The following is a 23,490-nucleotide window of genomic DNA, read 5'->3' on the forward strand; positions in this document are numbered from 1 at the left end:
ACATTCGTACCACGACTGTCTCCAAGTGATGGTCGGCTCATGAGGTCCAGAGGACAGACAGACCCTCTCATTCCCAGCCCTCTGTAGGTGGCCTGGTCCCAGAATGCTTCTTTCCAGTCCAGGGAGGACCTGGCCTGGTAGTTCGGGCTGGACTGTTCCCATTGGGAACAGGGTCAAGACTGATTTGCATATGGCTGGGTCCAAACTGGGGTGGCATGGTGAGCAAAAGAATGATGGATTATACCCAGATCAGTGACTGGGGGTGAGTGTTTGAAAAGTTTCAGCATTCCGTCCATCATTTTATTTTGTGTTGTTAAAGTTGCCATAAGAGGCCAGGGTATGCCCTTACGTGGCTCCCTTGCTCACTGTGCCACTGGATTCAAGCTAGCCTGGCTGTTGAAGGGTGATACCCAGAAACCGGGCCCAGGATGGTTGTTTCCAGTCCAGGGAGGACCTGGCCAGGCAGTTCGGCTGGACTGTTCCGATAGGGAACAGGGTCAAGACTATTTTGCATATGGCTGGGTCCAAACTGGGGTGGCGTGGTGAGCAAAAGAATGATGGATTAAACCCAGATCAGTGACTGGGGGTGAGTGTTTGAAAAGTTTCAGCACTCCCTCCATCATCCTTTTGTGTTGCTCAGGTTAGAGATCCCCAGCAGAACTCTGCTCCAGTATTGCAGACTTAAATGAAACAAGGGTCCCATAGGAGCGGACCACAGATTCCTAGCCATCAGGGGTTGGGTCTTCTAGAAGGAGATTTGAAATAGAAGTTCTTTACAGTGTGGGACACCTGTGGCTTCATGGGCCATGTCTTGTCCAGTTGTTCATTATAGATTGAAGTGCACCAGCAACAGTGACCAACCTCCGGTTCTGTTTTACTATGAGCTGGGCTTTGCCACCAAGGGCACAACTTCAGAGATCCATCTTAACTGGGTACCAGAGTCGGTCTGGGTGACACTGATCTCAATTTGGAAACGTGCCTCACGTGCAGATTGATCTTGCATGTGAAATGTAGGTGTGGGAATAACCCACACAGTTCGATGTAGTGTAATTACACAAGATTGCGTGGAACTACACAAGGAGCGTACCTCAGCATTTAGCGCTATTTTCTAAGCACAAAATGCACCCTTGCATCCAAAAGAGGCAAATGTTCTTTTTCATTTAGCGCTAAGAAACTAGTGCCAAATGCAACAGAACACAAACAGCAGCAGCCACTCATGCTCGCCAACTTCATTGTTCCAGTGCCTCTTCGGTAACTCATTGCCAAATTACTCGTAAATATGCAAATGGCTGTAATCGCATAATTGATTGTAATTTCAAGCGAGTAATGTGAAATATCCGAAATCACTCCAGTTACTCCAGAGTAATTAAGATTTTGCCCAGGTCTAGTAAAATGAAACAGAACAGCCAGGGAGGGGGGGGCATATCCAGCCAGGAAAGTGGGGGCAGCCAGGAAGGGGAGGGGCACATCCAGCCAGGAAGGGGGGGGGGCACCTCCAGCTAGAAAGGGGAGGGGGCACATCCACCCTTCCTCTGACTTTCAACTGTTTCTCAGCTGCATAACTAGCACACAGATACATATCACACATACATACCTGGAGTCTAAAGACACACCGGGCAGTGGTAGGGGGACAAGGGAAATGGGTGGAAGGAAAATTGAATGAGCAGAGAGAATGGAGAGAGAGAAAATGGGGGGGGGGGAGAAAAAGGCAAAGTGAGAAAGAATGAGAGAGAGTGAGCATTGGGAAAAGAGATACTAAGAGACCGCGAGGATGAAAATGGAGAAAAGACAGAGAGAGAAGAAGAATCAGACAAAAATGAAAAAAGATGGTGAGGAGAGAGATTGTTGGAGAGAGAAAGGGAGAGAAAAAAAGCGAAAGAAAGAGAATGAGGGATTAAACGGATGAGAGAGAATGCTTGAGAAGAGGTGACAGAGCGAAGGGTAAGAGAGCAACGCAAAAGAATGAGCAAGAGAGAGTGGACAACAAAGAAACAGAACAAGAAAAAGATCAGGGAAGTGAGAGAGCGGGGAGACAAGGGGAAAGAAAATATGGAGAAGTGTGGTGGAAAGAGTGGAACAGAGAACAAGAGAGGCGCTGAGATACAAGGGGAGAGACAGAGAGAATGAGGGAGAGAATGGAGAGAAAAATTGGGAAAGACAGACTAATAGAGAGTAAGAAGGAATGAGAGAATGGATGGAAGAGACAGAGAATGGATGGGAGAGAGAGAGGATGGGAGAGACAGAGAATGGATGGGAGAGAGAGAGAGAATGGATGGGAGGGAGAGAATGGGAGGAGAGAGAGAATAGATGGGAGAGATAGAGAGAGAATGGATGGGAGAGAAAGTGAATGGATGGGAGAGAGAGAGGATGGAAGAGACAGAGAATGGATGGGAGAGAGAGAGGATGGGAGAGACAGAGAATGGATGGGAGAGAGAGAGGATGGGAGAGACAGAGAATGGATGGGAGAGAGAGAGAGAATGGATGGGAGGGAGAGAATGGGAGGAGAGAAAGTGAATGGATGGGAGAGAGAATGGATGGAAGAGACAGAGAATGGATGGGAGAGAGAGAGGATGGGAGAGACAGAGAATGGATGGGAGAGAGAGAGAAAATGGATGGGAGGGAGAGAATGGGAGGAGAGAGAGAATAGATGGGAGAGATAGAGAGAGAATGGATGGGAGAGAAAGTGAATGGATGGGAGAGAGAGAGGATGGGAGAGACAGAGAATGGATGGGAGAGAGAGAGGATGGGAGAGAGAGGCAAGCACAAACGTACAATGGTTTGGACGAGGGGCACTCACTCAGCACTCAGTGCCACAAAAGAGCCTTTAAACCTTCGAGGCTCTGGGTAATGGATGTTTCCAGCACACGCCTTGCTCTGGGTGTCAAACGAAAAGCTCTCCCTTCACATGTCGCGCCCTCAAACCACCACATCCTGGCAGTGTTCACTTACCTGGTGGGTTTTAAATACATCCCAAGAAACCGAAAACCGCTGGAGGCAAATGGATGAGGTAAAAATAGCATGAAGCCCATGTGTCCTGACCCACTCTGGATGCTGTGGCTGGCACAGTCTGGTGTTTGATGAGGATCCTGTGCCCTGGCAAGGCCAAGACTGGCACCTTAACCCCCGAGGAAGAGCTGTACCAAGGGCCGAGCAAGGGTGATGCACAGAAGACTTTGGTGGTCGCAACCCAGGAGATTCGATGGGTTTATCACCACTAGGGTGTGATCTGTGATGTACAAAACCTCTTTTATGAGTTGGAAAAGTAGTTTGACTACTCATTCCAAATCAAGATCAGTAAGGGCACCCAATACGGGTTGCCTCCTGACTGCAAGTGCCAATGACAAATCAATGGATAGTTATCGCAATACAGTCGCAAACCGTTGATTAGTTGCTAATGCCTTAGTTGAGGTGGTTTCTGAATCACAAAGAGGGAGCTGCCTGAAGTGGATTTCTTTGTACACAAAACCTGTTTCCTTTAATGGGCTATCCTTCGAATGATGTATACATAAAAACTGATGGATGGAATGCTTGAATGAATCTCAGTCACTGGTAATTACTCAGGGCCGCATTCCAGTCTATCATTACTTGTCACACCACGCCACCACATCGTGGACCCAGCTACACGCAAATCAGCCTCAACCCTGCTCCAGTGGGAACAGTTCAGCCCGAGCTGCCAGGCCAGGTCCTCCCTGAACACAAGCACGTGGGACCGGTTTCACCCTGACCGGGGCTCATCAGCCAGGTGTAGCCTGGCTCCAGTGACATAGTGTGCACAGGACCCATGTCTGGGCATACCCAGTGCACCTAGGGTGACATTGTAAAGTACGCAAAAAGTGAAGGATGCTTTAATTAATCTCAGCCACGGTCATTATTTGGGCCCCATTCCAGTCTATCATTGCTGGTCATACCACGCCACCGCAGTGTGGACCCAGCTACGTGCAAATCAGCCTTGACCCTGGTCCGATGAGCACAGTCCAGCCCGAACTATCAGGCCAGGTCCTCCCTGAACCAGGAACCAGTGCAGAGTGAGTGCGGACTCTCCCTCTCTGTCTCTTGCACTTCTTTACATGTCTCCCTCTCTGTAATTGTCTCTCTCTGTCTTCTGCACTCCTTGTAGCACGCCCCTTCTATATAGAGACCTCCCTCCTCCTCTGCTGCTGCCCCCAACCCTGGTCTCAGCGGACACAATATCCTTCGAGCTCTGAGGTCTATTTACAGCCTCCACCTTTGTTCCCTGTCGAACAATAGTGTCTCCGTCCGCCTGTGGCTCCTCCTGTCCAAGCCTAATCTTGGAAATGGAAGGAAACTTAAGACCTGGAGAAGAGCTGCCGGTGAGGAGGATTCCTGCGAGGGGGTCCGAGGGCGTTGCAGTGGAGGCCACTGGAGGGAGTCACTGGGCTTGTAGACAGAAAGCATGAGAGAAAGAGGAAGCAAGGAGGAGAAATAGAGAGAGAGCATCAGGAGGCAAGAAGAGAAGGAGGGATGGAGAGAGAGAGAGATAGAGAAGACGATGCATACAAGAGAAGACAGACAAGAGATGAAGGAGCAAGAGAGAGAGACCGAGAAATAGAGAGAGCATCAGAAGGAGGCAAGAAGAGAAAGAGGGATGGAGGGATAGAGAAGACGATGAGTACAAGAGAAGACAGACGAGAGACGAAGGAGCGTGAGAGAGAGAGAGAGAGAGAGAGATAGAGCGCGAGCATCAGAAGAAGGCAAGAAGAGAAAGAAGGATGGAGAGAGAAGACGACACGTACAAGAAAAGACAGATGAGAGATAAAGGGGAGAGAGAGAGAGACAGAGAGAGAGAGAGAGACAGAGAGACAGAAAGCTGTTCCGAGATCGGGAGAGAAAGAGCAGGGCAGACAGACAGACCAAAACAAAAGTGTCTGAAAGGGGGGATTTCAGGCCGACAGGGTGAAACAGATGTTGACGGGCAGAGAGATCAGGGTCTCACCTTGGGAAAAGGTGTCCGCGAGAGATTGCAATACTAGAGAGGAAACAGGGTCCGTGGAGTAGAGACTTTGAGAGCACGAGAAGAGGCAAAAAGAAAGAAGCAAGGGGGAAAAGAACTGATGGGGTGAGAGGTAGACAGGCAGAAAGGAAAACAGAGTGAAAGGCGGGAAGCCGGACACCCAGCGAGATTGGACGGCAGCATGAGAAAAGGCAAAGGGAGCAAAAGAGGAAGAGATGGGGTGATGAGAAGGAGGAGGGAGAGAACGGGAGAAAGAGGGAGACAGCAAGGAGGGAGAAACGAGGACGAATAGAAAGGTCAACAGAAAAAGTGTGAGTGTTGCCTTGCCTGTAACTACATGGGAAAGGCAAGTAGTGCATTCTAGGCTCTACCGGAGCCACTGCATTATCGATCCGTAATGCTCACTGTGAGGCAGTAACATTTTCAAAACTACAATGACTACAAACGTCAGTAAGAAAGCTCTGTTAAGATTCAGAAAATCTTTCCTACTTAGAAAATGGGGTTTTCAACCTTCTCGGGCTCATAAACAGGGACGTCCTCCTCTGATTTCTGATTTGGAAAGGACGTAGCAATGGTTTGTTTGGATCACAAACCACTGATCGCTTCAATACACCCGAGTTGGGGTGGTAACTCATTCGCAAAGGGGAAGGTGTCCGGACGGAGGGAGTGTCCCACTGGGACTGTGCTGGGAGGGGTGGATGCAGGCAGCAGTGTCCAAGGGACCTCCCTGCTCCACCTGAGCTCTTCCCAAACTGGAACCTTGTTTTGAGCACTCCCACCTGTCCTTGGAATGGACAAGAGGTGCTTACAAATGTTCAGGGATCAAGTTCAGGGATCGAGGCTGCTTTTCCTTGCCGGCCAGCATCCGTTCGGTCGCCACCAATCTTAGTGGTTTGCAACTAGTGATCTGCCTAAGACATATTCATTAGGTGGCCTGATTTGTTACCCCCACTAAAAGGACAATTTGCTACACAACCATTAGTACATCGGCCACACCAATAACTGCATTTCAATTTACAAAACAAGCCAGTGTGCAAGTTGCGCACACCTGCTTTGCGAACGGGAATAGAGCATCTGGAACAATATTCACTTGTTTCTCCTGCAAACGCCCACAGACCGCAGAACTCTCTGCACCAGTAAGATTTCCAAGGTTTGCAGAAGCGGAGATGCTTTATTTTGTGGTTTGATGTCAACCATAATCTAGGCATCCACAAATGGGTGGTTGCATGTGAAAACAGAGGTAGAAAAACAGAAAATGTGACAGCAAGGATTAAAATTCTTCTATTCCGGAAATATCTATTATAAACAAAACTCCCTCAACAAAATATTGGATTTGTTCCTTAACCCAATAGGGAGAGGCTTGAGCTGGAATAGTAAAGGAAGCCTTCATAGAGTGGGGAAGAAACAGGTGCATCGCAGAAGCCTCGGTAAATCTGGGCCCTGGTTTTGTGCGAGGAACCAGACCCAACAGTTCACCTTCCATGCAGTCACATGTGAACACCACGGCGCTGTTTGCGATCTCCCGAAAGCGGGAAGAAGCGCCGGGTGCCTTGGTACACATGCAAGAAGAGCACGCGTGGGGAGAAGAAAACTTGGATGAGCATATATGTTGAAGAGGAGAAAGGAGTGAGTTAACAAAACACCAACTCCAAGGATGCATTGCGAGCAACCAGGAAGGTAACATTGGAATGAAATGCAGGCCTCGTCAGACACCCGTGACATGGTCTTGTCAAGGGCGGAATAGAGGATACAGATACTGACCGTTCTAAAGGCAGGCTATCAGTCTAGAACTAGCAATGCTCCTTTACAATGAAGGCCTCGTCAGACACCCGTGACGTGGTCTTGTCAAGGGCGGAATAGAGGATACAGATACTGACCGTTCTAAAGGCAGGCTATCATCAGTCTAGAACTAGCAATGCTCCTTTACAATGAAGGCCTCGTCAGACACCCGTGACGTGGTCTTGTCAAGGGCGGAATAGAGGATACAGATACTGACCGTTCTAAAGGCAGGCTATCAGTCTAGAACTAGCAATGCTCCTTTACAATGAAGGCCTCGTCAGACACCCGTAACGTGGTCTTGTCAAGGTGCGGAATAGAGGATCCAGATACTGACCGTGCTAAAGGCAGACTATCAGTCTAGAACTAGCAATGCTCCTTTACAATGAAGGCCTCGTCAGACACCCGTGACGTGGTCTTGTCAAGGGCGGAATAGAGGATACAGATACTGACCGTTCTAAAGGCAGGCTATCAGTCTAGAACTAGCAATGCTCCTTTACAATGAAGGCCTCGTCAGACACCCGTGACGTGGTCTTGTCAAGGGCGGAATAGAGGATACAGATACTGACCGTGCTAAAGGCAGGCTATCAGTCTAGAACTAGCAATGCTCCTTTACAATGAAGGCCTCGTCAGACACCCGTGACGTGGTCTTGTCAAGGGCGGAATAGAGGATACAGATACTGACCGTTCTAAAGGCAGGCTATCAGTCTAGAACTAGCAATGCTCCTTTACAATGAAGGCCTCGTCAGACACCCGTAACGTGGTCTTGTCAAGGTGCGGAATAGAGGATCCAGATACTGACCGTGCTAAAGGCAGACTATCAGTCTAGAACTAGCAATGCTCCTTTACAATGAAGGCCTCGTCAGACACCCGTGACGTGGTTTTGTCAAGGGCGGAATAGAGGATACAGATACTGACCGTTCTAAAGGCAGGCTATCATCAGTCTAGAACTAGCAATGCTCCTTTACAATGAAGGCCTCGTCAGACACCCGTAACGTGGTCTTGTCAAGGTGCGGAATAGAGGATCCAGATACTGACCGTACCAAAAGCAGTCTATCAATCTAGAACTAGCAATGCTCCTTTACAATGAAGGCCTTGTCAGACACCTGTGACGTGGTCTTGTTAAGCACGGAAAAGAGGATACAGATACTGACCGTGCTAAAGGCAGGCTATCATTCTAGAACTAGCAATGCTCCTTTACAATGAAGGCCTTGTCAGACACCCGTGACGTGGTCTTGTCAAGGGCGGAATAGAGGATACAGATACTGACCGTACCAAAGGCAGTCTATCAGTCTAGAACTAGCAATGCTCCTTTACAATGAAGGCCTCGTCAGACACCCGTGACGTGGTCTTGTCAAGGGCGGAATAGAGGATACAGATACTGACCGTTCTAAAGGCAGGCTATCAGTCTAGAACTAGCAATGCTCCTTTACAATGAAGGCCTCGTCAGACACCCGTGACGTGGTCTTGTCAAGGGCGGAATAGAGGATACAGATACTGACCGTGCTAAAGGCAGGCTATCAGTCTAGAACTAGCAATGCTCCTTTACAATGAAGGCCTCGTCAGACACCCGTGACGTGGTCTTGTCAAGGGCGGAATAGAGGATACAGATACTGACCGTTCTAAAGGCAGGCTATCAGTCTAGAACTAGCAATGCTCCTTTACAATGAAGGCCTCGTCAGACACCCGTAACGTGGTCTTGTCAAGGTGCGGAATAGAGGATCCAGATACTGACCGTGCTAAAGGCAGACTATCAGTCTAGAACTAGCAATGCTCCTTTACAATGAAGGCCTCGTCAGACACCCGTGACGTGGTTTTGTCAAGGGCGGAATAGAGGATACAGATACTGACCGTTCTAAAGGCAGGCTATCATCAGTCTAGAACTAGCAATGCTCCTTTACAATGAAGGCCTCGTCAGACACCCGTAACGTGGTCTTGTCAAGGTGCGGAATAGAGGATCCAGATACTGACCGTACCAAAAGCAGTCTATCAATCTAGAACTAGCAATGCTCCTTTACAATGAAGGCCTTGTCAGACACCTGTGACGTGGTCTTGTTAAGCACGGAATAGAGGATACAGATACTGACCGTGCTAAAGGCAGGCTATCATTCTAGAACTAGCAATGCTCCTTTACAATGAAGGCCTTGTCAGACACCCGTGACGTGGTCTTGTCAAGGGCGGAATAGAGGATACAGATACTGACCGTACCAAAGGCAGTCTATCAGTCTAGAACTAGCAATGCTCCTTTACAATGAAGGCCTCGTCAGACACCCGTGACGTGGTCTTGTCAAGGGCGGAATAGAGGATACAGATACTGACCGTGCTAAAGGCAGGCTATCAGTCTAGAACTAGCAATGCTCTGTTATGCTAAGCAGAAAAATCAGAAAGGAACTGAAATCCACTAACCACATAGTCAACATGTTGTCAGCTCCTGGCTTTCTCTAAATGAGGGTGTCTATTTGTCTGTACAATGGATTCAAATCCATCTCTTGAGGCAAAGCCTACTGGAAGCTCTGTCCATACCGCCTTTGTGCAATGCATGAAAAACACAAATTGTGTCCAAAGGGAGAAAAACAAATGAACAAAACATACTTTTTTTTAGTTTTTCCACCTCGGCATAATCTGCGAACTCCCCAAGTTTAAAATCTCTCAATTTGAGCTCCAGACACCAAGATTTCTCATCTCTTTCTTCAGTGCTTCCCTCCAATACTCCCTTCAAACTGCTGAACCCGACGTCAGAGGAAAACAATCTAATGATATTGAGGTTTCTGGTTGACATCATAGTGGGTTATTTAAGATACACGAACAGTTAATGCCCAACTTCCAGGAAACAAATGTTCTGTGGAATAAAGCACATGGCGTGAATCTACAGTAAGATTCATGCTGCAGATCCTGTGGTGGCGTGTACCCTTAGCCTAGACGCTGGGCCTTCCTACCAGAAGGTGAGCCGAGGGCACTGGCACTTCAAGGAGGCCATCTGTGCCACCTCCCTCTGTGAACACAAGACTAGGGGTGCGGCCTCGGCTCATCCAAAGCGAGTCACCCCTCCAGACTCCATCTATGACTCTTCCGCTTCACAAGGAGTGAGACGCGGAGTGTGAAAGGGCAGAGAGATATTGGAATGGGAAGGTAAGAAGGGAGAGAGAAAGGGCAGAAGGGAGTCAGAGGGAGGATAGGGCTGGGAGAGATGGGGATAGAAAGAGGTGGGAGATTCCTCTATTACCCTGAGAGCATAAGATCAGGGTCCACTGAGACGCTTGTGCGCCAGTCCTGCCAGGCTAACACCCCACATTAATTTGACGTATATAGTCCTCTCCTCTGGGGTAACCCCCTAAACAGCAGAACAGAGGGGTGGGATCGTCAGGAGAAGATGCAAGGTCTCTGGTCAGCTAAAAAGAACAGGAACGAGTGAAAAAGGGGCAGTTTCGTGAGTAAGAAAGTGCTTACATCTGAGAGCTCAGTCTTGTAGAAATGGTGAACCTTTTCACACATTATCTACAGAGTAACTATTCTTCTGGACTCAACATCTGAAGTAACAATAGGACAACCAGTTCAACTGCGTGAAAGCACCCCGCCCCACACCTACTCACCACAGAGAAGCTCTCCAGTCCATTCACAAACGTTGTAAGCTTGTTCGAAGGATGTGAGAAGTGACAGCAGTCATGCACATCAGTCATGCTTCCAAACATGCAGCCCGTGACCCTGGCGTGTGCCGGTCTGCATGGGCACCCTGCCCACGCAGCGCCCTCCTGTGCATGCACTCGGTGTAGTGTTCATTGGGTGAGACATGAAGACTCCTGGGGAACTCTTCACCAGAACCGGAGGTACCTGGCCCCCCACTAGGCTCTCATGATGAGAACATCAACAAACAGGGGGTTTGGAGAGGTGCCATGCTGTCATCAGCCTCCGCGCCAGTTCCGCCTTTTCTCCCAGCATGCTCTGCATGTCCAGGAGCACAGGATGGGACCGCTTTCTCACCTTTCACTTGAAATACATGCATGTATTTCCATTTGGGAATTCTGTCAATGGAAACAAGTGGCGCTTTGGAGAGGTTTGCCTGGACACACAACACATATCTCTTTTCAAAGTCTGTGTACTCCACCCCCGAGCGGCATCCGTTGTCTACCTCTGAAACAGCTCTCGAGAGAGGACTGCTAGTGACCCCTGCACTTACACTCTTCACCATCAGGGTTATAGACAATTTTACTCTTTTGGGACATGGCCACAGAGAACAGCTGGCAAACAGAACCCACGGATTGCAGGAAACCTCTGTGGAAACACGGAAGCAGAATAAAGCTGCCATGTTTCCTCTTTAGGTAGCGTGAGGGTCTTTTAGTGGTGGTCTGGCCTGACGGACACTCAAGCACCGCCAGATGGACCAGCTTGAAAGGACCAGTAAGGGGCACTTTGTGGCATATGGTTCATTTCTGCAGATGGCATCCAACAGCTTTGTTTACTGTTGGCATAATAACTCTCCCTACAGGAGACATTCCTGCCTCCATGTGGTACATGGTCTCTTGCCCCTTATATGTCATCTGGCAGTACTATCCTTAGATGGCACAATCAGTGCTTAATTTGAGCTGGTGTTTCCGGAGTTCGGTACCAGCACTTAATTTACAACACTGGCACTTATAACAGTCTGCCACATGGTGGCACCATCTGCCTAATTTTGAGATGAACACAACAACAGTTGTTTATGAATTGAATATATATTAAATATTAATATTACCTGCTGCCCACGCCATTTTTATAGCATTGGGTGGCCTGGAGTAGTCTGGATTGTCACATTTGTAGGCATGTGATGTCTAGTAGTTGGGTTGGTGCTGTCGTTAGCAGTGCTGACCGGGGCAATGTGTGGTGCAGGCTGCAGGGGCTTCTTGAGAAAGGCCCTGGCACTCACTTTTAGTTTTTTAGTTTTTTTACAAATTAAGCACTGAGCACATTAGCAATATCTGGGAGTCATGGAAAATGTCACAAGGCCTGGACACCAATAAAAACATCTGAGTGCAAGTTGGTTATAGTTGGTGGAGGAAAATGGATCATTGTGGGGCACCCGGAAATGTGACTTTAGCCCCTGCCCAGCGCCCACGACTCAACACACCTCACAACACTCATCATGCATGGGGCTGAGACAAGAAGTGGCAGTGGTGCAGGTGTGCAGACATGCATAGCTGGCCTCCCCCAGTGCAGACGTGCTGTGCCAGCCCAGGCCTGTGGCCCCAAAGACCACAGAACCTGCCAGGAAATAAAAACATTACCCTTGATAGAGCTCCTTTCAGGGGCTGAAAACTTCCTGTCTGGCTGTGAGATCATTGAGAGGACAAAGGACAAGGAACAGAGACAGGAATTAGACAGGGAGAGAGACTCCGAGACACCAAAAGAGAGGAAAGAGATACAGAGAAAGAAGTAGGAGAGGACAGAGGAGAGATAAATCAACCAGACACTTTTGAGACCGAAGAAAGACATGAACAAAAGAGACTGAGTGAGACAGGAAAGAGTGAAGCGAGACAGACTTAGTGAGACTACAGAAGAAAGAGTAACATATAAGTAATGATCCACCAGCCTGGTGACAGCTTGGGAGAAGGGATGCCCACAGAAAGAGCTGGGTGAATGTAAAGGCACTGATGCGCCTGGCTAGAATCTGGCACTTGGGGGGAGTTCAGAAGAAGGGGCGAGTTTTGAGTTGCTGCAGACCCAGGGCAGGGATGGAGCGTGTTGAGTAGGGATGGAGCGTGTTGAGTAAGCCCAGAAGATTTTTCGTTCCACTTTTTTCCATAAATTCTGGCACTTCTTGTTATACTTGTGTAATATTTCTGAAATTGCACCATTAGGCAATGTCCTGCAATTTCAAGTCGGCTCGGGTAAGAATCCTATGGGGGAAGCTTATCAACATGAATGATTAAAGCGCCAGCAGCTGTTGTTCGCTGCACTCATGTTTTGCCTACAGTTTACCATGCAACGCATCCTCAATGGACAAGAGGGAACATTTCACGCTAAAATAAATCGCTAATTGCCAGATTTGCGTTTTTGCATAATTTTACATATTTTTTCTGAAATGTCACCTAGTTACACAAAAGGAAATCACACAAATTTTGCACACTCCTAGCACTGAGGTATATTAACCAGTTTCAAAGAAGAGGTCCCTGGGCACCAGTGTGTGCCACCTTTGGGTAACTTCTGCCACGGGAGAGCGTCTGTGAGTTGGTCTTGGCTCGTGTGGTGAGCAAGTCCTAGAGGTATTAAGGGCCACTGCAGCGGAGATCTGTGGAGGGGACCTCTGGGCTCTGTGGCACCAGGAAGCCACCAGTAGGCCCTACAGATGGGGCCCAGTCTGACCTGTGGACAGTAATACAGAGGAAGCCAGCAGCAGCCCTTGGAAATGAGGCGGGGCCTCCCACAGGGGCCCTTGTTAGTGAGGCGTCCGTCAATCAATCAGAAAATTGTAAAGTGCACTACTCACCTGTGAGGGTCTCAAGGCGCTGAGGTGGGGGGGGAGAGGTGGTGGTGCATGGGTTTCAACACCAGGCCCAGTCAGACTGTGAGGTCTGCAGGAGGAGCCTGGGCTTGACCTTGTGGTTATGAAGGTTTTAATATCACCCTGCACAGATATTGACTCCAGAATATTGCCTGCCATCACATAATCAATCAATGTAGATTTGTAGATTTACACTTCCATAAAGTGGCTGCCTATTCTTGAGGTGGTGCATTCGCAAGTCGCGATTATGGACTTCGATACTGTGAGATGCAGCCATTTCTATATTGTGGTGGTGGAGGGCAAACAGAGAGCCTTGGTAGTAGGGGTGAATGGCAGAGATCATGAAACATTCTCTCTGGTACGTTTTACACCTGTGGAAGTCTGTGGGTGATTTATTTGGAAAGGTCGCGGTAGAGGGAGATGCAGTGAAATTGCAGAGGGCAAGGGAGCTCAACGATCAGAAGTTGAGACCATCTGGAAGCTACAGAGATCTTCTTAGAAATGATCTTAGTTTGGTAATCATAGATTTGCCTTTTTGATGATTTGTTAGTTGCAGATGGTCTTGAAGCTGGACCATCATTTGTAGCTTATTGAAAATAAAAGACAGACCATGATCGGAGGAAGGTGGCTGGGAGAGGGACCAGGAGAGCTTGATTACAAATTCTGGAGTTTTCGAAACGTATCCAGTTCCGATTCACAGCATAGATATTATTCTGAAGCACTGTAGGGGGCTTGAACCCGTTTCTGGTTAGAGCAGAACTGGGTGTTATTGGCACATATATTGAGGTTCTTGATGGCAGACGTGCTGATGAGTGCAGCCTGTGATCCACGATGTTTGCTGAAATGGAATAGAGATGGGCCAGAGCCCTGGAGACGACCAGCCTCGGGTGTGCAGAGAATACTCTCATGCAGAAGTTGGTGGCAACTGTGGTGGAATAAATAAGTGAACAATCAGCTAGGGAAGATCTGATGGAGGCCGCAGACAAATCTAGCAATACCAGTGTTGTGATGCCTCCATTTTCTAGATCTGGAGAGATCTTCTTGGATATCACAGTCAGTACTTAATTTGAGCCGGTGGTTTCTGGTGCTCGTCACTTCTTTGTGAACACCGACACTTCCTACAGTCTGCCACATGGTGGTGCTGTTTACCTTATTTAGGGATGAGCACAACATCAGCTGTTTATTCATTCAATATACTTGAAAAATGACTAACACCTGCCGTCCAAGCCATTATTATAGTTTTGTGGGCCTGGAATAGTCATTATTGTCAGGCCTACAGCAGTGTGACAGTCAGTAGTTGGCACTGGTAGGGGCAGTGGGTGGTGCAAGCTGCAGTAGGCTCCTGACGAGGGCACTGCCAGTTTTTTTTTACGAATTAACTACAGATTACATCAGATTTCCTGCTACAATCCGGTCTAACAGCAACCTGAGCCTCATGGTTCTCTGTCTCTAGGTCGATGCAGAGGCGAGCAGCAGAGGATGATCCTTTCAGAGGTGGAATCTGGGTCACAGGTGATGAAAGAGAAGCAGGCGGAAGTGACGTACATCAGCAGTCTGATCACCTTGGAAAGGTGTAGGGAACGTACCTTTGAGTTAGGACTTATTGATGCTAGATGAAGAGGTAAGGTACATCAGAAACTCGAGGCAGAAAAACAAATAAAGAGAAAGCTGTAAAAAGAGGAAACGGAATGGGGTGAGGAAAAAAAGATAAAAAACAGAAAAACTAAAACAAAATGAAGGGAAGAAAATAACGTTCGAAAGGGGTGAGTAGGAGAGAGAATACAGAACACAGGAGGACAGTAACAGAGAGAGGCAAGAGGAACAGGGAGAGTGAAAGCAATGGGGAAAGGTGAGGCCAGAATATTACAGGAGAGGAGTGAAGGAAGGTGAGAAAAGGAGCGAATTTGAAAAAGAGAGGGGGAGGAGAGAGAGAGAGAGGGAGAGACAGAGAGAGAGAGGGAGAGAGAGAGAGAGAGAGAGAGGGAGAGAGAGAGAGAGAGAGAGAGAGAGAGAGAGAGAGAGAGACACACACACTTAGGGCTGAGGCTATGAAACAAGGCTGACAGGCAGGAAGAGAGAGGCCAGAGAGAGTGACAGGAAGAGAGAGGGCAGAGGGAGTGACAGACAGGAAGAGAGAGAGAGTGACCTTAGGGCTGAGGCTATGAAACAAGACTGACAGATAGGAAGAGAGAGGGAGGAGAGAGGGACAGACCGGAAGAGAGAGGGAGGGGAGAGGGACAGACCAGAAGAGAGGGAGGAGAGTGGGACACAGGAAGAGAAAGGGGGGAGAGAGTGACAGACAGAAGAGAGAGGGTGGAGAGAGTGACAGACAGAAGAGAGAGGATGAGAGAGAGAGACAGACGGAAGGAGAGAGCGTGACACAGGAAGAGAGAGGGCGGAGAGAGACAGAGGGATGAGACACATATTAAGAGCTGAGGCACACAGGAGAGATAACTCACAGGTCAGGCAGAGATGGAGTGAGGCAGAGGGGAGGAGAGAGACCGCCAGAGATGGAGAGAGACATGACGGCTACTCTAGAGTGATGCCCGGGGGGCGGCGAGTGTGGCGCCGACAGACACACAGGGTCTATTAATACCAAGGCTCGAGTGCGCCTTCGCCACCAGGCTGGGAGATTATTTATTCATGTGCTGCTAGAAGACAGCTGGGGGGGGGGGGGCGCGCATGTCCCTGGGGGAGCCGCTCCAGGGGGGTAACCACACAGGGAGGCATTCAATGCACGAGCCCCGCACAGAGCTCTGCCTACCTACAGGGAAGGCCCCCAGGTGAGGCTGCACCTGCGACAGGTGGATGGAAGCCTGTGGCTGGCGAGGTCTGGCCTCAGAGGGCGGGCTCTGCGGGTACTAGGCTAGGAAAGTAAAATCTAGCTGTGGGTGCGAGGCTAGGTAAGTAATACATTGCTGCAGCGAGGAGTAATGCAGGTACTAGACTAGGTAAGTAATACCTTACTGCGGGTGCTAGGTAAGTAATACTTAGCTGTGGGTACTAGGCTAGGTAAGTAATACTTAGCTGTGGGTACTAGGCTAGGTAAGTAATACCTAGCTGTGGGTACTAGACTAGGTAAGTAATACCTAGCTGTGGGTACTAGGCTAGGTAAGTAATACCCTGCTGCAACTAGGAGTAATAAGAGTACTAGACTAGGGTAAGTAATACCTTGCTGCGGGTGCTAGGCTAGGCAAGTAATACCTTGCTGCAACTAGGAGTAATGCAGGTACTAGACTAGGGTAAGTAATACCTAGCTGTGGGTACTAGGCTAGGGTAAGCAAAACCTTGCTGTGGGGGTACTGCTGTGGAAACTAGACTAGGGTAAGTAAAACCTTGCTGTGGGCACCAGACTAGGGTAAGTAAAACCTTGCTGCAGTATGGAGTAATGAAGGTACTAGGGTAAGTAAGACCTTGCTGTGGGCTACACTAGAATAAGTAAAACCTTGCTGTGGGTACTAGGCTAGGGTAAGTAAAACCTTGCTGTGGGTACTAGCCTAGAGTAAGTAAAACCTTGCTGTGGGGGTACTGCTGTGTAAACTAGACTAGGGTAAGTAAAACCTTGCAACAGGTGGGAGTAATGCGGGTACTAAATTAGGGTAAGTAAAACCTTGCTGTGGGGGTACTGCTGTGGAAACTAGACTAGGGATGGTAAAACATTGCTGTGGGTACTAGGCTAGGTAAATAATACCTTGCTGCAGTAAGGAGTAATGAAGGTTCTACACTAGAATAAGTAAAACCTTGCTGTGGGTACTAGGCTAAGTAAAACCTTGCTGTGGGGGTACTGCTGTGAAAACTAGACTAGGGTAAATAAAACCTTGCTGCATAGAGGAGTAATGCCAGTACTAGACTAGGGTACATAAAACCTTGCTGCAGGGGGTAGTGCTGCGGGCACTAGACTAGTGTAAGTAAAACCTTGCTGCAGGAGGAACAGTCTGCTGGTCCTATAATAGAGTAAGTAAAACCTTGCTGTGTGGGTAATGCTGAAGGTATTCGACTAGGGTAAGTAAAAACTTGCTTTGGGGAGGGGTTCTGCTGGTACTAGGGTAGGTAAAATCATGCTGCAGGGGGGTCTGCTAGTACTAGACTGGGGTAAGTAAAACATTGCTGCTGGGGGGTCTGGTGGTACTAGATGAGGGTAAGTAAAACCTGGCTGCAGGTGGGACGGTCTGATGGTACTTGATGAGGGTAAGTAAAATCTTGCTGGAAGGGGGGAGTGTTGCTTGTAGTAGTACTAGACTATGGTATATAAAACATTGCTGCGGGGTGATGGTCTGCTGGCATTAGAGTACAGTAAGTAAAACCTTGCTGTGGGTTCTAGACTAGGGTAAGTAAAATCTTGCTGCAGGAAGGAGTGCTGCGGGTACTAGACATGGGTAAGTAAAACCTTGCAACAGGGGAGAGTAATGCAAGTATTAGATTAGGGTAAGTAAAACCTTGCTGTGGGGGTAATGCTGTGAAAACTGCCCTAGGATAAGTAAAACCTTGTTGTGGGTACCAGGCTAGGGTAAGTAAAACCTTGCTGTGGGTACTAGGCTAGGTAAATAATACCTTGCTGCAGTAGGGACTAGGGTAAGTAAGAGCTGGCTGTGAATACTACACTAGAATAAGTAAAACCTTGCTGTGGGTACTAGGCTAGGGTAAGTAAAACCTTGCTGTGGGGGTACTGCTGTGGAAACTAGACTAGGGTAACTAAAACCTTGCTGTGGGTACCAGAATAGGGTAAGCAAAACCTTGCTGCAGAGAGGAGTAATGCCAGTACTAGACTAGGGTACGTAAAACCTTGCTGCGGGGGTAGTGCTGCGGGTACTAGACTAGTGTAAGTAAAACCTTGCTGCAGGAAGAGCGGTCTGCTGGTCCCATAGTAGGGTAAGTAAAACCTTGCTGCAGGGGGTAGTGCTGCGGGTACTAGACTAGTGTAAGTAAAACCTTGCTGCAGGAGGAGCAGTCTGCTGGTCCTATAGTAGGGTAAGTAAAACCTTGCTGCAGGGGGTAGTGCTGCGGGTACAAGACTAGTGTAAGTAAAACCTTGCTACAGGAGGAGCGATCTGCTGGTCTTATACTAGGGTAAGTGAAACCTTGCTGTGTGGGTAGTGCTGCAGATATTCAACTAGGGTAGGTAAAAACTTGCTTTGGGGAGGGGGATGCTGCTGGTACTAGGGTAAGTAAAACATTGCTGCTGACGGGTCTGGTGTACTAGACCAGGGTAAGTAAAACCTGGCTGCAGGTGGGACGGTCTGATGATACTAGACTAGGTTAACTTAAACCTTGCTGCTGGGTGTGGGGGGGGGCTGCTGGTACTACACTAGGGTAAGTAAAACCTTGCAGCAGGGGGGAGTAATGCAGGTACTTGAAGAGGGTAAGTAAAACCTTGCTGGAAGGGGGGAGTGTTGCTTGTACTAGTATTAGACTATGGTATATAAAACATTGCTGCGGGGTGATGGTCTGATGGCATTAGAGTACGGTAAGTAAAACCTTGCTGTGGGTTCTAGACTAGGGTAAGTAAAATCTTGCTGCAGGAAGGAGTGCTAGGGGTACTAGACATGGGTAAGTAAAACCTTGCAACAGGGGAGAGTAATGCGAGTATTAGATGAGGGTAAGTAAAACCTTGCTGTGGGGGTAATGCTGTGAAAACTGGACTAGGATAAGTAAAACCTTGCTGTGGGTACCAGGCTAGGGTAAGTAAAACCTTGCTGTGGGTACTAGGCTAGGTAAATAATACCTTGCTGCAGTAGGGACTAGGGTAAGTAAGAGCTTGCTGTGGATACTACACTAGAATAAGTAAAAACTTGCTGTGGGTACTAGGCTAGGGTAAGTAAATCTTTGCTGTGGGGGTACTGCTGTGGAAACTAGACTAGGGTAAGTAAAACCTTGCTGTGGGTACCAGAATAGGGTAAGTAAAACCTTGCTGCAGAGAGGAGTAATGCCAGTACTAGACTAGGGTACATAAAACCTTGCTGCGGGGGTAGTGCTGAGGGTACTGGACTAGTGTAAGTAAAACCTTGCTGCAGGAGGAGCGGTCTGCTAGTCCTATAGTAGGGTAAGTAAAACCTTGCTGCAGGGGGTAGTGCTGTGGGTACTAGACTAGTGTAAGTAAAACCTTGCTGCAGGAGGAGCGGTCTGCTGGTCCTATAGTAGGGTAAGTAAAACCTTGCTGTGTGGGTAGTGCTGCATGTATTCAACTAGGGTAGGTAAAAACTTGCTTTGGGGAGGGGGATGCTGCTGGTACTAGGGTAAGTAAAACATTGCTGCTGACGGGTCTGGTGTACTAGACCAGGGTAAGTAAAACCTGGCTGCAGGTGGGACAGTCTGATGATACTAGACTAGGTTAACTTAAACCTTGCTGCTGGGAGTGGGGGGGGCTGCTGGTACTACACTAGGGTAAGTAAAACCTTGCAGCAGGGGGGAGTAATGCGGGTACTTGACGAGGGTAAGTAAAACCTTGCTGGAAGTGGGGAGTGTTGCTTGTACTAGTATTAGACTATGGTATATAAAACATTGCTGCGGGGTGATGGTCTGATGGCATTAGAGTACGGTAAGTAAAACCTTGCTGTGGGTTCTAGACTAGGGTAAGTAAAATCTTGCTGCAGGAAGGAGTGCTGGGGGTACTAGACATGGGTAAGTAAAACCTTGCAACAGGGGAGAGTAATGCAAGTATTAGATGAGGGTAAGTACAACCTTGCTGTGGGGGTAATGCTGTGAAAACTGGACTAGGATAAGTAAAACCTTGCTGTGGGTACCAGGCTAGGGTAAATAAAACCTTGCTGTGGGTACTAGGCTAGGTAAATAATACCTTGCTGCAGTAGGGACTAGGGTAAGTAAGAGCTGGCTGTGGATACTACACTAGAATAAGTAAAACCTTGCTGTGGGTACTAGGCTAGGGTAAGTAAAACTTTGCTGTGGGGGTACTGCTGTGGAAACTAGACTAGTGTAAGTAAAACCTTGCTGCAGGAGGAGCGGTCTGCTGGTCCTATAGTAGGGTAAGTAAAACCTTGCTGCAGGGGTAGTGCTGCGGGTACAAGACTAGTGTAAGTAAAACCTTACTACAGGAGGAGCGATCTGCTGGTCTTATACTAGGGTAAGTGAAACCTTGCTGTGTGGGTAGTGCTGCAGATATTCAACTAGGGTAGGTAAAAACTTGCTTTGGGGAGGGGGATGCTGCTGGTACTAGGGTAAGTAAAACATTGCTGCTGAGGGGTCTGGTGTACTAGACCAGGGTAAGTAAAACCTGGCTGCAGGTGGGACGGTCTGATGATACTAGACTAGGTTAACTTAAACCTTGCTGCTGCGGGCGGGGGATGGGGGGGTCTGCTGGTACTACACTAGGGTAAGTAAAACCTTGCAGCAGGGGGGAGTAATGTGGGTACTAGACTAGTGTAAGTAAAACCTTGCTGCAGGCGGAGCGGTCTGCTGGTCTTATACCAGGGTAAGTAAAACCTTGCTGTGTGGGTAGTGCTGCAGGTATTCGACTAGGGTAAGTAAAAACTTGCTGTGGGGAGTGGGGTGCTGCTGGTACTAGGGTAGATAAAACCTTGCTGCAGGGGTGGTCCGCTAGTACTGAACTAGGGTAAGTAAAACATTGCTGCCCGGGGGCTGGTGGTTCTAGACAAACGTAAGTAAAACCTGGTTGTGGGGGGGGGTGGGGTGGACTGCTGGTACTACTCTAGGGTAAGTAAAACCTTGCAGCAGGGGGGAGTAATGCGGGTACTAGACTAGGGTAAGTAAAATCTTGCTGGAAGGGGGAGTGTTGCTTGTACTAGTACTAGACTATGGTATATAAAACATTGCTGCGGGGTGATGGTCTGCTGGCATTAGAGTACGGTAAGTAAAACCTCGCTCTGGGTACCAGACTAGGGTAAGTAAAATCTTGCTGCAGGAAGGAGTGCTGCGGTTACTAGACATTGGTAAGTAAAACCTTGCAACAGGGAGAAGTAATGCGGGTAGTAGATTAGGGTAAGTAAAACCTTCCTGCGGGGGGCAGTCTGCTGGTACAACCTTGCTGCGTGGGTGGTAGGGCGGGGTTTGTTTTTAGGGCTGCAGCCACAGATTAGGGCTCAGAGGTAGGGCTGGGTGGGTGGGGGAGTTCTGCTGGTACGAGCCTAGGGTAAGTAATACCTTGCTTGCAAGGGAGTCTGCTGGTAGTAGACTATGGTAAATAAACTCTTGCTGCAGGGGAAGTGCTACTGATAGTAGACGAGGGCAAGTAAAACCTTGCTGCAGGGGGAAATAATGCTGGTACTAGACGAGGGCAAGTAAAACCTTGCTGTAGGGGGAAGTAATGCTGGTACTAGCCTAGGGTAAGTAAAACGTTGCTGCAGGGGGAAGTAATGCTGGTACTATTCTAGGGCAAGTAAAACCTTGCTGCAGGGGGAAGTAAAGCTGGTACTAGCCTAGGGTAAGTAAAACCTTGCTGCAGGGGGAAGTAAAGCTGGTACTAGCCTAGGGTAAGTAATACCTTGCTTGCGATGGAGTCTGCTGGTAGTAGACTATGGTAAGTAAACTCTTGCTGCAGGGGAAGTGCTACTGATACTAGACGAGGGCAAGTAAAACCTTGCTGCAGGGGGAAGTAATGCTGGTACTAGACGAGGGCAAGTAAAACCCTGCTGCAGATGGAAGTAATGCTGGTACTAGACGAGGGCAAGTAAAACCTTGCTGCAGGGGGAAGTAATGCTGGTACTAGCCTAGGGTAAGTAAAACCTTGCTGCAGGGGGAAGTAAAGCTGGTACTAGCCTAGGGTATGTAAAACGTTGCTGCAGGGGGGAGTAATGCTGGTACTATTCTAGGGCAAGTAAAACCTTGCTGCAGGGGGAAGTAAAGCTGGTACTAGCCTAGGGTTAAGTAAAGCCTTGTTGCAGGGGCAAGTAAAGCTGGTACTAACCTAGGGCAAGTAAAACCTTGCTGCAGGGGAAAGTAAAGCTGGTACTAGCCTTGGGTAAGTAAATCCTTACTGCAGGGGGAAGTAAAGCTGGTACTAGCCTAGGGCAAGTAAAGCTGATACTAGCCTAGGGCAAGTAAAACCTTGCTGCAGGGGTAAGCAATGTCTGTACTAGCCTAGGGTAAGTAAAACGTTGCTGCAGGGGGAAGTAAAGCTGGTACTAGCCTAGGGTAAGTAAAACCTTGCTGCAGGGGGAAGTAAAGCTGGTACTAGCCTAGGGCAAGTAAAACCTTGCTGCAGGGGGGAGTAATGCTGGTACTAGCCTAGGGTAAGTAAAACGTTGCTGCAGGGGGAAGTAAAGCTGGTACTAGCCTAGGGCAAGTAAAACCTTGCTGCAGGGGGAAGTAAAGCTGATACTAGCCTAGGGTAAGTAAAACCTTGCTGCAGGGGGAAGTAATGCTGGTACTATTCTAGGGCAAGTAAAATCTTGCTGCAGGGGGAAGTAAAGCTGGTACTAGCCTAGGGTAAGTAAAGCCTTGTTGCAGGGGCAAGTAAAGCTGGTACTAACCTAGGGCAAGTAAAACCTTGCTGCAGGGGAAAGTAAAGCTGGTACTAGCCTTGGGTAAGTAAATCCTTGCTGCAGGGGGAAGTAAAGCTGGTACTAGCCTAGGGCAAGTAAAGCTGGTACTAGCCTAGGGCAAGTAAAACCTTGCTGCAGGGGGAAGTAAAGCTGGTTCTAGTCTATGGTAAGTGAAACCTTGCTGCAGGGGGAAGTAATGCTGGTACTGGTACTAGACTATGGTATATAAAACCTCTCTGCGGGCTGATGGTCTATTGGCAGAGTACGGTAGGCAATAACTTTAGACTAGTGTAAGTAAAATCTTGCTGCAGGAAGAAGTGCTGCGGGTACTAGACATGGGTAAGTAAAACCTTGCTGGGTGGGGAGGGAAGTGCTGCGCGTACTAGACATGGGTAAGTAAAACCTTGCTGCAGGGGGAAGTAATGCTTGTACTAGTACTAGACTATGGTGTATAAAATATTTCTGCGGGGTGATGGTCTACTGGCAGAGTACGGTAGGCAATAACTTGCTGCGGGTAGTAGACTAGGGTAAGTAAATTCTTGCTGCTGGAAGGAGTGCTGCAGGTACTAGACATGGGTAAGTAAAACCTTGCTGGGTGGTGCATGCTGTGGGTACTAGACTAGTGTAAATAACACCTTGCTGCAGGGGGTTGTTGCGGGTACTAGACTGTACTGGGTAAGGTGTCACCCTGGGAATGAGTCCAGTGAGTACTAGTTAATAGCAGGTTACGTCTCACACTAGGGGTGTTGTTGGACCTAGACATTGGCAATCAAGGTCTCGCTGCAATGAGGGTGTGTACTGCTGGAACCAGA

The 23,490-nt window shown here is 48.5% G+C and overlaps 1 protein-coding gene across 1 annotated transcript in view; it reads right to left on the reverse strand.

Moving 5' to 3' along the window:
* The window catches only part of HCN2 (hyperpolarization activated cyclic nucleotide gated potassium and sodium channel 2), a 289,150-nt gene that overhangs the window by 92,663 nt on the left and 172,997 nt on the right, over nt 1-23,490 (reverse strand). The gene's annotated exons all lie outside the window — the stretch shown is intronic.

Source organism: Pleurodeles waltl, chromosome 12 (genome assembly GCF_031143425.1).
Source record: "Pleurodeles waltl isolate 20211129_DDA chromosome 12, aPleWal1.hap1.20221129, whole genome shotgun sequence".
Classification (NCBI taxonomy): Eukaryota; Metazoa; Chordata; class Amphibia; order Caudata; family Salamandridae; genus Pleurodeles; species Pleurodeles waltl.